The 16,028-nt window shown below is 36.0% G+C and overlaps 1 protein-coding gene across 3 annotated transcripts in view; it reads right to left on the bottom strand.

Annotated features, from left to right (window-relative positions):
* GRM7 (glutamate metabotropic receptor 7) overlaps window positions 1–16,028 on the bottom strand; it is a 1,064,146-nt gene that overhangs the window by 547,116 nt on the left and 501,002 nt on the right. The window lies entirely within an intron of this gene.

Here is a 16,028-nt window from a genome sequence, read left to right as displayed (position 1 = left end):
AGAATTTCTGGGCAATTTTCCTACATAGAAAATGGTCGCTAAACTCTTTTTGAGTAACTCTCTGGGAATCCAACTATTATGATCTTTTTTTCTCTTTGATCTATTTTTAAGTCAATTATTTTTGTGATAAAATGTTCCATATTCTCTTCTATTATTTTATTCTTTTAATTTTGCTTTATTTCTTGTTTTAGGAAATCATTAGCTTCCTCATCCAATTCTAGCTCTTAATAAATTATTTCTTCTATGAATTTCTGGATCTCTTTCCATTTTGGTGATCTTCCTTTCATAATTTTCATTTTCTTGCATTGTTCTTATTTTCTTTTCTAATTTTTCTTTGGCATCACATTTGGTTTTTGAGGCCTATTTTTAGCTCTTATAAAAGTTATTTTTGAGGTTATGGCCATTTATTATATTTCTTTACTGTTTTGGTGAAAATCTTTTAACTTTACTGTTCTCTGAGATTAAGCTGAGGTCTTCTATTCCCCTGTAATAACTATCAATAGTTAGCGTCTTTCTCCTTTCCTTCCTCTTTAAAAAAAATAATTTTAGCAGCCAGGCTAATAAACTTAATTAATGTTTTTTGCTGGAATTTCAGATTTCTTAGCATATTGGACAATGTAACCTCTGGTTTCAGGATTTGTGTGTGTGTGTTTGTTTGTTTTCCTGGGCCCTATTTAGTTATTAGTTTTTATAGTTCTGAGATAGACATACTCCTGATTTCCCACTTAAATCCAAATCTGTGATTGACCTCAGGTATTCCAACCAGATCTCATGGGTAGTTCTGCCACTGCAGCAACAAGCAGACAGTCCACTTCTCCCTGTGGCAGTAGTCAGTGACTCCAGTCCTTCAGCAACCATCCTCATCAATGGGTGAGACTTCCTCCCTCCTCCTCTCCTACTGTTGCTACCTGGGATAGAGCAGGCATGGAATCTGAGTTACTAGACCTGTAAAGTCCTTTCTTTGTTAGTAGTGAGCTTGAGTTCCTGCTCTTAAGGCCTGATGCTGGAGTTGAGGTCACAGCAGACAAAGCTACTTCCAGGGCCATCCTTTGGATTTCAGTGGAAGCTTTAGGGATACAAGCTCCAGGGCTTAGCAAACATGGTGAGGTTGTCAATTTTGCTCCCAAGGGCTACCTTGTTGATTCTACTATTTGCTCTGTTTCTGCTCCCAGAGTCTAGGACACAAGGGACCAAGGCCAAAAGTTAGAAACCTTCCTCTCTAATTAGACCTGGTTGCTCAGCTACACTCCCAGCTCCTGTCTATTTTTGCTGCTTTTGGCATTGACTCTGGAATTATTTTTGATTGTTTGTGGAGGGTATTTGGTGGGTAAGGAAACTTCATGCCCTGTTCTGCCCCTTTCCACAATGTATGTCCACTAGTTTTGTTTGTACAAACACTTTTAATTTAATGGAATCAAAATTATCCATTTTACTTTTTGTAATGATTTTTGTGTCCTTTGGTTATAAATTCTTTCCTCATCCATAGTTTTGACAAGTAAACTATTCTCAAAATTTATTTATAATTTCATCCTTTATTTCAAGATTATGTATCCATTTTGATTTTATGTTCATATGTGGTATAAAATGATTGTCTATGCCTAGTTTTCTCCATACTAGTTTCTAGTTTTCCCAGGAATCTGATTTCAATTCTGGCCTCAGACATTTACTAGCTGTGCCTTGATCAAGTATTTAGTCCTGTTTGCCTAAGTTTCCTCATATGTAAAATAAGCTGGAAATGTCAAACCACTCCATGGTCTTCATCAAGAAAACCGCAAATGGGATCACAAATATCTTTATCAAGAAAACATGAAAAAAAAGGAAACATGAAATGAGGTCACAAAAAGTTGAAATGACAGAAATGATAGAACAACAATGAGTAAGTTGGATAAGTGAACAGGACCCCTCAGTTATCTAGGGAGACCATGATCTACCTCTATATTGTTACTAATCTTAATTTTGAAATATTATATGACCAGAACCCTAAAAACTTAAGCTATGTCACTGTATCTTGACTAGGATTCCATTATTTTTTTTTGCTTGTTTCTTTTTGATTTCTTTTATTGATCCTACACTATATTTTGATATTATCCATTCCCTTTGCAATCCTTTATATTCTATTCTGTGCAATTACAAATACTCTGAGAAAATATCCCTAGGCTTTATTAGACTCCCTAAGGGGTTGGTGAGATAAAATAAAGCAAAAGTTTTAGGACCTCCTTCCTTAGAACTACTAGAAAGCTATTTCCCCTTAAAAATACATTACAATTATAGGATAAATTTTAAAAATATAAACATATTATGAAGCCGGGACAATCATACTACCTCTTTATAGAGCAAGAATTCCTAACCTGTTATCCAAGGATGGAATTCAGGGGATCCATGAACTTAGATGGGAAAAAAAATACAACTTTCTGTTCATCATGCTTAGATTCCTTTAGAATTTGATATATTTTACTCTACTCATTAAAAAAAGTGTTCTGAAAAAAGGACTGTAAGATTTAACAGGTTGCCAAAGGTATCTATGACACAAAAATATTAAGAACTCCTATTTTAACTTCTTTGTCAACACAAAGAGTAATGTATAGACTATCGTCTATATACCAGTGTTGGCGAACCTTTTAGAGACTGGGCAACCCTCATACTCCATGCCTTACCCCAGAGGGAAGAAGGAGGAAGCACTCTCATTGGGCTGCTGGGCAGATGGGAAGGTGATGTGAAAAATGTCCTTAGATAAGTGTGGAAAGGGGGATGGGAGCATCCCGCTCAGGCATTCATACTATAGGTTCATCAACACGGCTATATATGATAATTTAATATTTTTGTTAGGAAATATAAGCAAATCCCCCAACTTTAATAAATTATAGTGAATATTTTAATAAATGTTTTTTGCTTTTGAAATCCATTTGAGTAATTTAATAGACCTCTTAAAAAGCCCACAACCTCTTGGCTTCTATATTTGAATTTAATAAAGTTTCATGTACTTCTATCTTCTGGTGATCATTATGTCTAAGTTAATTATACATATTAACTATATGTGAGGGTTCTTTATTTTATTCTAGCAGGGAACATGCCAGGAAGATAACCCACTGGATGCTGACAATAATCTATTAGTCTCCAGGTTCATTTAACTGCCTCATGCCAGAGGAGACTTTTTAAGCAATGAATTCCTAAAGCTTGACAGTAGATAAAAGTAACCTCCTTGTCTTTGTGATAAGGAAGTAGCCATTGCATTGAAGAGTGAAGCAAAAGTAGGTTTGGACAGGGCTCATTACATTACTCCTAGCAGACAGAGATACTGGTTATCTAGCTTCATAATGTTTCAAGCTTTTTTCTCTTCAATTCAATTACCAAATTGTTTCATTTCGTTCACCCGCTACTTCAAAGGCTTTATTTCCTTCCAGTTCTTTCCACTTTTCTTGAGGTCCTATAAACTACTGAGCCTATTTTCCCCTCTGCTCCTCTTAATTAATAGCATCCCCACTGTTGGTTTGACAGCTTACATCAATGCTACTGTTACCATCTGCAGCCTACTATCTGTATCTCTCCATACTTAGAATGTTGTTTCTCCATGCCAATACCTCTTCTTGGCTTTTTTTATTTCACTTCCTTTCCTAGAATGCTGAACTCAAATCGTGATAAGCATATACTCATGCACTGCTGCTTTCTTCTATAAAGGAAGGTGAGATATTCTTCCAGGAGAGGGAAAATGTGTATGAGTGCTCATTAAAGCAAATAGAATCCTGTCATTCCTTTGCTGGAGGTCACTTTGAGGGATGAGGTATACTCTGGGGGAGTCTTTCCAAAACCCTTTTGGTTTGTCTAGAATAAATAAGGGGAAAGCTGGTAATTTCAATAAATGACATTCCCCAGTTATCTACCAGGTTCCCTAAAGCACTTAGGCTCAGAAGGCAACAAACACAGAAGAGGTTTATTTACATAGCAAAGAAAACACAAAGTACTAACAACTGATTTACCTAGATTATTAGGTAAGCCCTTTCCCCATTCTGGTAGTTTACTTTTACACCACCCTATCCTTGTACAGGCAATCCCTATCTCAAAGATTTTAGAAGTTCAGAAAAGATAATGCATGTAAATCAATTTGCAAATAGGAGTCATTATATAAATGGAAACAATTATCATTCATGTCCCTGTGACTCACAGTACTGCCCTGGGTGGACCTCCAGTAGAAATCAAACAGAATTTTTGCCTCCACATAGTCCTCAGTGTGACATTTTACTCTAGCTTCAAGTTGCACAGACCTTTCTCTTCTTGGTCTTATGCTGTTTTAATTTTCTTTTCACCTATTCCCAGGAGTCAGCATGGTCCTACCAATAGGATCATCATTTTAGAGGAGAACCTAAGAAGTCATCTGAGTTCAACACTGTCGTTTTACATATAAGGAAATTGAGGCCAGAGGGTTTGTCCAGAGTAATACAGCTAGTAAATTTCTGGATATGATTTGAATTGATCTCTTTCTGATTCTAAGCCCATTGGTATCCTATGGATTACATTTTCTTAGCCCTTTCTACAGTCTTATTGGTATGGATCTAAAAGTCCTTCTGTACACATTATGCTTCTACCACATCTAGAACAAATCAAGAGGATTATCTTCTGGTTGTCCTGCTTCCACTCCCTAAGTTCAGGCTATTTAAATCTTCCATCCTTTATATTAGCTTTGAAATATTCATTCTAAAATCACCAGGTCTCTAGATTTTATAAGTTCCTTTAACTAGACCTGCTCTAATCAATCTCCATTCATTTCCAGCTTTTTTGTGTGAATTCTTCTGTGAATTTCTTTTGGTGGAATGCCTCCCAATCATTCAGAATATTCTCAAAAAATTTTACAAGGTCTGAGAGATTCCAGAGTCACGTTTGTTTTATCATCCTCTGGTGGAGAAGGGGTAGAATTGTTTGTGAATAAGCACTGGGAAGTCCATGAACTGGCAGAATTGTAAGGGTTTAAAAATGCTTTATAAGTACTGTGCCTTTGATTTTCACAAGCCCACAGGAATATATATATATATATATATATATATATACACATTGTTATATTTTATTATATTATAGTTAGTATATTTTATATGTAATATTCATTTATTATGTTATATAGTTTTTGTGGAGTATATATAAATATTTTATATTTTATATGTAATATAATGAATATGTATTTATGTATAAATATATAATATATAATTTGCTTTGTTGAAAACAGCTAGGTAATAGAGTTATGATATTGGAATCACGAAGACCTGAGTTCAAATCCAGTCTAGTTGTGTGATCTTGGGAAAGACAATTAATCCTGTTTGCCTTAGTTTCTTTATCTGTAAAATTAGAATCATATATATATATGTGTGTGTGTATATATACATGCTTAAAAATAATAATATCAAATAAAAGTACAATTATTATCCCCATTTTGTAGAGGAAACTGATGTTGATACTGAAACAGAGCTTAAATAATGTGGCCAGGATCATACAATTATTTAGTGTCTGAGGGAGGATTTAAACTTATCATATAATTCCAAGTCAGTGCTTTGTTCACTGTTCCAATATGGTATAAACCAACATGCCTCAAATTGCAAACTAATCGAAAACTTCCTCATTGACTCTCAGAGTTCCTGGCTTACTTTTAACATCTCACTTGTGACACTGAACATCAGTATTATTCTCTGATATCTACCCTCACTTTGTACCACAATCATCATGAATGTATATATTTAGAGCAGAGATGTAGAAGTGTCCATGGGTGATTTCAGTAAAAGAGGGAACGGACACACGTGGCTTTTTTCTAGTTTAGTGCTAAATCTTCTTGGTTGGGAAATCTGTCTGTCAAGGATCCTTAGGGATATAAGTCTTTGGTAACACAAGCTTGCCATGACATTCTCAGCACCTGGAGATAATAATTATCCTATCGTTTTTTTAAATATTAAAGAAGTAAATTAAGAAAAATGTCTATAATGGGGTGCCCTAGTCCTTTTCCTTCACTCTTCCCCTCTTAAGTATTCCAATCAAATCAAATATCATTATTAAGCTCTTCCAGTGTGTGAGGTATTTGGCTACATGTTGGAGATACAAAGATAAGACAAAAATTATCCCAACCCTCAAGAAGCTGATGTCCTATAAGGAAGGCATCAAGAGTAAAAAACAAACAAACAAAAAACAAAAAAAAAACCTGCACCTTAGAGTCCGAAAGTTCAAAGCTAGCCTCAGATATATAAAAGCTTGGTAATCCCAAAGAAATCACTTAACCTAAGTCTCAGTTTCCTCATCAGTAAAATAGGGATTCTAATCACACTTGCCTCCCAGGGTCATTATGAATCTAAAATAAGAATATGTTTGCAAAGTGCTTTGCAAACCTTAAAGCATTATAAAAATACTAGTTATTAGTATTATCATTATACTAGGAAACATAAAATATTTTGAGGGAAAAGAGGATACTAACAATTAAAGTCAATCAGGAAAGATTTCCTAAAGGAGGTGGCATGTGAATTGAAAGGAGGGAAGTAGGCCTCTTTAGATTATAAAGGCTATAAACAGCTATGTGAAACAATGCTCTAAAACATAATCAATTAGATAAAAGCTAATCAAATTAACTGAGATACTATCTCACACCTTTGAAATTGATTAAAATGATTAAGGGGCAAAATGACAGACACTGGAGGGGATATGGAAAAATGGGAGCACTAATCCACTACTGGTGGAACTATGAACTAACCCAATGATTATGGAGAATAATTTGGAATGATGCATCAGTATTTATATAGCCGTACATGACTTTTGATCCAGTAACACCACTATTAATTTTATTTCCTAAAGAAATCAGGAAAAATGGAAAAGAAGCTCTATGGTCTAAAATAATTATAATGTGGTGTCAAAGAACTGGAAACTGAAAGCATTCACAGCCACTGGTGAATAGCTAAACAAGTTGTGATACAGTATTATGATGAGATATTACTGCACTGTAATATATGACAAGCAGACTAATTTTGGAAAAAACATGGGAAGACATATATGAAATTATAGAGTGAAATAATCAGAATTAAGAGAACATTATATAGAGCAAAAGAAACATTGTTTGAAGAATGATGTGTTTGTCCACCACCAGAAAAAGAATTGATGAATAGAAATAAGTAAGATGGTTTTATATATATATATATTTATATATACATATATATGTATGTGTATATATAGTGAAATAATGCCTTCTTAATTAGGGAAGGGAACGCAGAGATTAAACTGGGTATTTAAATGTAACAAAAATATTCACATTTCTTTTTGTCAAAATGATAATTTCTCTAATGGGGGAAGAGAAGCAAGTGAGGGAGTTAACTGGGGATTTTAATGTAACAAATAAATAAATAGATAAAAGAATATGTGGGACAATCTATTGAAAGGCACAGGAGAAAAGATGGAATGCCAAATTTAAGGAATAGCAAAATGTTTTGCCAACATTCAAGGATTGTTTCAAAAGTCAGCTTTTGTAAGCATTCTACCTAGGACAGGCTTTGCCCAGGTTTTTTTTAATTATGAAGATTTCTTGGGAGATACTGAAATTTCTAGTTCTCATAGGGTCAGGTCTCTATTTAAAAAAAGGCCTTTCAAAAGGAATCAGAAAGCACCTCATCACCTTCTCACAATACCACTTTCTTTTCCTTCTCTCCTTTAATTTTCCTCCTTGTCTGACACCTATACTTATTCCTTGATTATTTTTTGATAATTCTTTCTTTCTAAATAGGCAGTTAGAACCTGGCTTAGTCTATGTTTTTCTTTCTCTTTTATCATTCTCATTCAGCTGAGTTGTTTTAGAGGATGAGGGAAGACCAGGTTATAAAAAGCTTTACATGCGAGGAAGGTTTGTAATGAATTTTTAGAAACACAGAGCGCCACAAGAGTTCATTGTGTTCCAAAATCATTTTGGCAGCCGAGTGGAGGAAGGATTGGAGTGAGCAGGAACTTGAGGCTGGAGCGGAATCAGAAGGCTATTTCTTCTTCTTGTGTTCTCATCCTCAAAACTGTCATGTGTCAAGTACTTATTAAAGTGTTTTTCATTTGTTCATTTATTCAGCCTCAAAGGACCATAGACAGTTATAGCTGGAAGGGACCTAAGAGTTATCTAGTGAAACTCCTTCATTTTACAGATGAGGAAAGTGAGTCCCAGGGAAGTTAGAATGACTTGCCCAACAACACCCAGCTTGTGAGTGACAGAGTCAGGATGCAAACTCAGGTGAGATGATTCCAAATTACTAAAGATGAAATAGCGTGTTGTAGAATATTAGGAAAATGAATCTTTCTGCTATTACAAGATGGAAAATATATGTCAGTGGTAAAGATAAAAGGAAGGTTAATGTCCTATTATCCTTAATGTGTGGAAATCTGATCAATTGATTATTAATTAGAGTTTGAAATTTACATTTATTTGAATTTTTATTGTTGTTCTTTAATTATTTTCAGTCTTATCAGATTCTTTGTGACCCTTTGGGATTTTTTTCTTGGCAAACATACTAGAGTGGTTTACCATTTCTTTCTCCAGTTCATTTTATAGATGAGAAATCTAAGGCAAAGAGGGTGAAGTGACTTTCTTAGGATCTCACATTACAAAGTGGCTGAGGCTAGTTTGAACTAAGGTCCTCCTGGCTCCAGGGTGGATGCTTTCTTTATCCAGTCTGCCAGCTAAATGCCCCCTTGAACATAAGAATCATTATTATTGCCATTTATGACCTACAGTGAATCATAATGTGTTTGCATTTCACACTTTGCATGTGAAGCAGGGACAGAGTTTGAGTCATTATTTTCACAAGCATGAATCAAGTTACAGGTTTGTACTAAGGGTGACACAACAGAAATAGAAACTTTTGAGTCTTACTGTACATAGTGAGAAATTACATGCTATATGCAGGAGTTTGCAATCTAATTGGAAAATACTGAGACTGATTCCATAAGTCATCTCGAAAAAAAATGCTCTTACTGCTTTATGGTTATAGCTGAGACACATAAAAAATAATTAACACCACAAGCAAATAGGTGGCTTGTGCTAAATGTGTGGTGCAGACAATGCTTGCTAAGGGAGTTCAGAGCATTCTGATTACTGGAAGAATTAGGAAATCAATCAATCCAACAACAAGTATTTTTTCAATGCTCAATAGTGTAAGGCACAGTGTTAAGCACAAAGGACAAAAATTTCAAACAAAAATACTCCCCTCAATTGGGGTGGGGGAAGGGGGCACATTCTAAAGGGGGGGATGGAGGGGAATTCAGCTGGAACTATTTTTTTTTTTTACTTTTGATTTCCTTCTGCTAGTAGAAGGAGGTATACTCCCTCCTCTCCCTCCAGGGGAGGGCTGGACCCTGCTCAAAGTGGCTCTGCAGACTATTGACTTTGCTATTTAAGATTTTTATACCTTCTTATTATTCACTCATTATTCACTATTAAGAACTTATTCTCTTTTAATGGGTAAATACTACAAATGGAGCCTCATTTATTGTTTTATGGGCTTGAAGACTTAGGAAAGTGATGGAAGACGTGTTAGTCCTGCAGATTAAAATGATAAGTATGGCATCAGTACCTTTTTCTAGGAGGACTCAGAGCAACTGTCAGTTGTTAGACATTTACCATCATACTTCTCCCCTTCACCTTACCCCACCCCCCAAAAACCCTCAAATCCACATGCATGAAGTCCATTATCCTTACCAAAATATTCATTTATATGACTTGTCAACTGAAATATACACTATGTCAGGAAAAGTAGAAGACTAAACCTTCAATCTTGTTCAGTCAAATCCAACTCTTTATGATCCTATTTAGGATTTTCTTGGTAGAGATACTGAAGTGGTTTGCCATTTCCTTCTACATTACATTTTACAGATGAAGAAACTAAGGCAAATGAGTTTAAGTGACTTGCCCAAGACCACACAGTTGGAAAGTATCCAAGGTCTGACTTGAACTCCGGAAAAGGAGTCGTTAGACTCTAACACTCTACCCACTATGCTACCCAGCTGCCCTTGGTTGACATGATTTTTCAGGATGATGAAGAGGTTCTTTGGACCATGTTTGAGATATATTGTTGTCAAAAGATAAAATGTCATAGGAAAAATGCCTCAAGGTTTCATTATGTTCACAGGACAGCAAGGGAATAGTGGAAAGAGTGATGGATTTCACATCAGAATACATGGATTAAAAAATCTTGTTTGAGAACTTACTAGTGTGTAAACTTTTCAGATTCCCTAAGTGTGTCTTATTTAGCTCAACTGTGAAAGAGAGGGTTGGACTTTCCATCTCTAAATCTATGCTTCCATGAACATGAGTGGTATTGGAGTAAGCTAAGACAGGACACATCATATTCAAACCAGATTTCTTGTCATTTAGGTCCTTTGTGGCAGCTCAGAACTTCCTTGAGTTTAGGAAAGGAAAAAAAAAAGATTATTTTCAAAATGATTTAGCTGAACCCAGTAAGAACTAGAAAGGAAGAGGATCAGAGCTGACTTCATGGAGACCCAAGTTCAGTTCTTGTTTGGGCAAATCATTAGCCACTCTGCTCTGGTTTTCTACTCTGTTATAACATGGTAATGATAGTATTTGATCATAATTTCTTTGAAGTCAAGGATTGCCTTTTACCTTCTTTTGTATCTATAGCACTTAGTACAGGACTTTATACTTAGTAGGCTCTTAATAAATTTTTATTGATTAATTGACATTCAATTTTTGATTTGTTCTAAGGACCAAAGGAGAAAAGATATGTATGCTACTTGATTAACTTTAAATAATTGTATAAATGCTATCTATTACTAATATTGAAAAAAATGAAAAGACAATGAATTTATGCCAGGTCCAATCAAATTTGTTCCTTTCCATCACCCCCCCCAACCCTCACCACACACACACACACACACACACACACACACACACACACGCACACACACACACACACTTCTGTATACTTACATATTTCCAAGTTGTGTCAAGAAACAAGCTGCTTTGTAGAACTATTTGAAACTCATCAACAATTGGGAAGACAATTTAGAGCCATCTTGGAAAATCCAGCTTCACTTACAACATCTCTCTAATGTCAGTGATGATGAAACATGAAAAGACACTGCCTTGTGACCCTCAGTTCCCAGTCCATGGATTACCCTGGACTAAGCCAGCCCCCAAGTGGTAGAATGATTTGGAGGGCAATCAGTTGACAGAGACTTAGGTATTTTCCTCTCAGTGGTGCTATTCAGAGCTGGAGCTGATTATTGAATGCCTGGGTTAATGGGGTAACACAGAGGCAAAAAAGATGCCAGGGATTCCTTGGCTCATCAGACAATACAGAGAAACCAAATATTACAGAAGTGTTTTGGCTCAGGAAATAGAAGAAGAGCACTGCCAAGGTTTGAGACGTTCCTTGGCCCTCCTACAAGCACCAAGCAGCCAAAGATGTCAATATGGTCCTTTCTGTGACTCTCTTTCTAGTCCTTGGCTATTAGTGGCTGAGCCTTCTTCCCTATTAAACAAAGAGGCTTCCTTGGGTGGGATATACAGGGACTATTTTGCTGATAAAAATAATTTATATCAGGGATCTATGATAGTACAGTGGAAAGAGTGCTGGTTTTGGGGATACAGGACTTAAGTTCTAGTCGCATTCCTTATGTGACCTTTGGCAAGTCACTTAATCTTTCAGTGCCTCAGTTTCCTCGGCTGTAAAATGAAGCTAGTAACCTAATATTTTTGAAGAAACTTTATTATAACAAGCCATTTCTCCTACACAGACTTAGTGACATAAGTTTAAATCATTCAAGCAAATATTTCTGAAGATTAAGATCTCTCATATTACTGTTACAAGAATGAGAAGACATGAGTTCTTATTGAGGCCATTCTTCCTTATAAAAAGAACTAAGCTGACTTCTAAAATTCCTTCCACTCAAAATCTTTGATCTATTGATCCCATGTTGCTGGTGTGGGTTCTTTTCACTGATGACAATTACAGTCTCTCTATAATTTAGAAGATGACCTTTAAGAACACCGGAGGTTGAATAACTCATTCCTCTGCAGCCAGCCTAATGATGAATTTCCCCAAACTTAACCAGGATACTCCTAAAATGACAGACCTGCAGACCCTCATGAAGCCTATCCTTTTAGCCACCTTCAGTCAGGAAGAGATGCCAAACAGAGCTCATGCTCCTTTGATTTACCTTCTATAGAAACAGGTTCTCTTCCATGCTACCACAAGTAATGACATAAGACTTCATGGAGCTATTTTGATGTAAAAGGAAGCAAAAACATAGAGATTAAATAAGCAGTTTTTAGGTATTTGAAAATTGATTCTCTTTGACCCCAAGGTACAAATTCAGGAGCAATGACAAATTTTGCAAAAAGGCAAACATAAGTTTGATATCAGGAAACAGTCTTTATGATGCAAGCTTTTCCAAAATGGAATGGAGTGACTTCAGTAGTGAGTCGGTTTTCTTTCTTGGGAGATCTTTAGGCAGAATCTAAAAAGCCACTCACTCATGCCAATTATTACAGGACAAATTTCCTTCATGGATAGTTTAAAGTTAATGACCTCTGAGGTCTACAATCCCTTCTGACTTACATATTCTACAAATTCCACAACACTCTGTTGATACAGAAGGATCTCTTAGCTCTTTGATTTTAAATTAGGGCCTCATGATATAGATGGATAAACAGCTATATTTAGATGTATAAACATATATATATATATATGTATATATAGAGAGAGGATATATCAGATGTATGATATGACATGTGACTTGTATATGAATGCATATTCATATAGTATCAAACTTCCAGGTGAAACTAGAAAACTTACATTTGTTATATCTAACAAATAATTGTGCATATATAAATATGTTTAGATGATTGAGAATCTCCATCTCCAAACACACACACACACACACACACACACACACACATACACACACACACACGAGATTCTCTAGCTATACTGCAATTGGATGTTAAATTTAATGTAGAAGTAAGGGTCAGGTAAGTTCTAAATCCATGAAAACTTAAAGCAGGATCTTTAACACATCTTACACCTGAGCCCCATAGAAAGCAGTCAGGACATTTTCTGGAAGAATAAAGAAAATCCACATCTCTTTCCTCTTTTGCATACTGCATTACAGGACCATAAGAATATTCCCAATTTTTAGTATTAGTAGAATAATTATACATTTGTTAAATCAATTTTTCTCTTTCTATTTCTCTGTAAGGAGAATTAATTCTCAATCTTTGGGGGGTAGCTAGGATACTACATTTGATTTCTCAATTATATTCATCAATGTCTTCTTTCTCTCCCTTCAACCCCCTCTCTCACACAAATATGTAGGAAATAAAATTCAGTTTCCTTTCAGAAATTCACTACAAACTTTGAGATAACTGTAGTCTTCCAAAGGAAAATCATGAAAAAAATATTTGATTTTAAATAGCATTAAGGTCCTGTGATATATATATATATATATATATATATATATATATATATATATAGAGAGAGAGAGAGAGAGAGAGAGAGAGAGAGAGAGAGAGAGAGAGAGAGAGATAAATGGATGCATGGATGGATGAATGGATGGATGGACAGATGGATGGATGGATGGATGGACAGATAGGTAGATAGATACATAGATAAATAAGTAGATAGATAAATAGACAGACAGACAGACAGGTGGATGGGGAGATGGGAGAGAGAGAGAGAGAGAGAGAGAAAGAGAGAGAGAGAGAGAGAGAGAGAGAGAGAGAGAGAGAGAGAGAGAGAGAGCGAGAGAGACCCATAGTTAGCTTTGCTAAATTTTTTTTTAGTGATCCTGGAATCAGATGACCTATGTTAAAATTTCACTTCCTTTCTGAATCTTACCCAGTGTAGCTCTCTCAGAGGGGAGAGAAGCCACAAGGTAGGAAGATAGAGACAGGATAGAATTTTTGGATCCCACGAGGGGGATGACGGAGTCAAATTAGAGATATGAGGTGGTCAGAATGAGTCTTTATTAATTATCAATGAGCCACAGCCAAGCTCTGATCAAAGGACCATTCTGTAGGCTTTTACCAGTCCTGAGATCCATATTTACCACATAGGTCAGAGAGATGAATAGAGAAAGATTAGAGATGGAGCTTGGCCAGAGGCCAAGCTCCTGCAAGGACAGCCATCAGCTAGCCTGAAAGAGAAGGAGAGAGAGAGGTGGAGCTTGCTGGGCTAAATATAGTTTTTGATATGCAAATATACACAGTACATAGGGATGATTCTCATTGGTTAATGACAAGGCATAGGTGTGGTTTCTCTTAACCAGGTGAAAACAAAGAAACCTGTTTTCCTGCCGAACCTGGGAGAAGCTGGGGTCAAGGGTCAGAGGCCTTCCCAGCCATGTGCAATACTGAGCATGCTCAAGACTGAGCATGCTCTTTTAAGGCAATCTGCACATACCAACCATTCCCCTTGCCCATAGCCAGGGATGGACGGCTACACCCAGTATGGTCCTCAGTTTCTTCATCTGTAACCATGGAGGGGAGGGACTGAACTATACAACTTCTAAAGTCATTTGTAGCTCTAAATCTAGGCCTACATCATATAATAGATAATGATATGGACTTGGAGTCAGAAAGACTTGAGTTCAGACTCTCCCTCCTATCCTTCCTAGTCAAGCATTTAACTTTTCTCAGGCTATTTCTTCATCCATGAAAAGGATAATAATAGACCTGACCTCCCAGAATTGTTGTGAAGGTAAAAAGAGATAATAATGACAAGGATGATGATGATAGCAGCTAGCATTTATATAGTTTTCAGATTTACAAAGCATTTTACTTAGGATAACTCACTGATCCTCAGAATGACCCTGACTCAGTGAATTAGGTGCTATTATTATCCCCATCTTATAGTTGAACAAACTAAGACACAAAAGACTTAAAGTGACTTAACCAGGGACACAAATCTAGGAAATGTCTGAAGCAATGATTCTAACTCAGAATTCCCTGACTACAAGTGGTAGGCTTTATCTACTGAGCCACCTAGTTGTTGAGAGTTAACATATATAAAATGTTTTTCAAAACTAAAAGCATCACATCAGCTAGTGCTATTGTATTTATCATCATCATCACCATTATTATATGATCTTATATGGCTTCTGAGATGTTTTCTAATTCTAGTGCAGGGGATCTGAACCTGGAGGCAATAAACTTTTTTCTTTTTTTTTAAATAAATTGACAACTACTTTTGTTTTGTTTTGTTTATAATCATATATATTTTATTTAATGCTTTGAAGGAACATCGAATAGACAGCCAGGTGGCACCGTGAATATAGTGCCAGTCTGATGTTGGGGATATCTGGGTTCAAATCTTACTTTAGACACATACTAGTTACACAACTCTGGGCAAGTTACTTTAATCCTGTTACCTCACTTTCCCTATCTGTAATATGAACTGGAGAAGGAAAGAGCAAAATAGTACAAAAGACGCCATGAAAAGTCAGTTACAACTCAACAACAAAAAAATAATTCTGCGAAGGGGGTCATAGTTTTTACCATTTTGCCAAAAGATTTCACTTCTAATACTCTGGCCAATGCTATGAAAATTCAATAGGAGCTATAGGTGATATATAAGTGACTCTCAGGAATTGTTTTAAACTCAGAACATGTAAGATGGAGACTGAGAAAAGCCACCTGAGCTTTCTAAAAGCCTACACAGACCAGGCATCCAGTATTCTGGAGAGAATAATTAATTAGGCTAGAGTGGAGGCAAAGTAAAAAGGAATGCAAATATTTGATCCCTCTTTGAATGAGAAGATAGAGCTCATTTTAATGTGTGAAGCATATTCTAGGGAGCCTTTGGAGACAAGGCCTAACAAAGAAATACAAAGCTGGGTACCCATGGAGGAGTTGTCTTTCTTTACATAGTGTCTACTTTTGAAAGAACTTTTCTTTTCAAATTAAATGAGAACATAAATTGTAATCAGCAAGTTTTCCTAGCCCAGAAGGATGCCAATTAGATTTCCCTCCACCCCCCCTGCTTCTGGAAGGTCCCTGGAGCTATCAGGAAGGCAGA

The sequence above is a fragment of the Monodelphis domestica genome, chromosome 7, assembly GCF_027887165.1.
Source record: "Monodelphis domestica isolate mMonDom1 chromosome 7, mMonDom1.pri, whole genome shotgun sequence".
Taxonomy (NCBI): domain Eukaryota; kingdom Metazoa; phylum Chordata; class Mammalia; order Didelphimorphia; family Didelphidae; genus Monodelphis; species Monodelphis domestica.
This window is presented reverse-complemented; position numbering and strand designations above follow the sequence as displayed.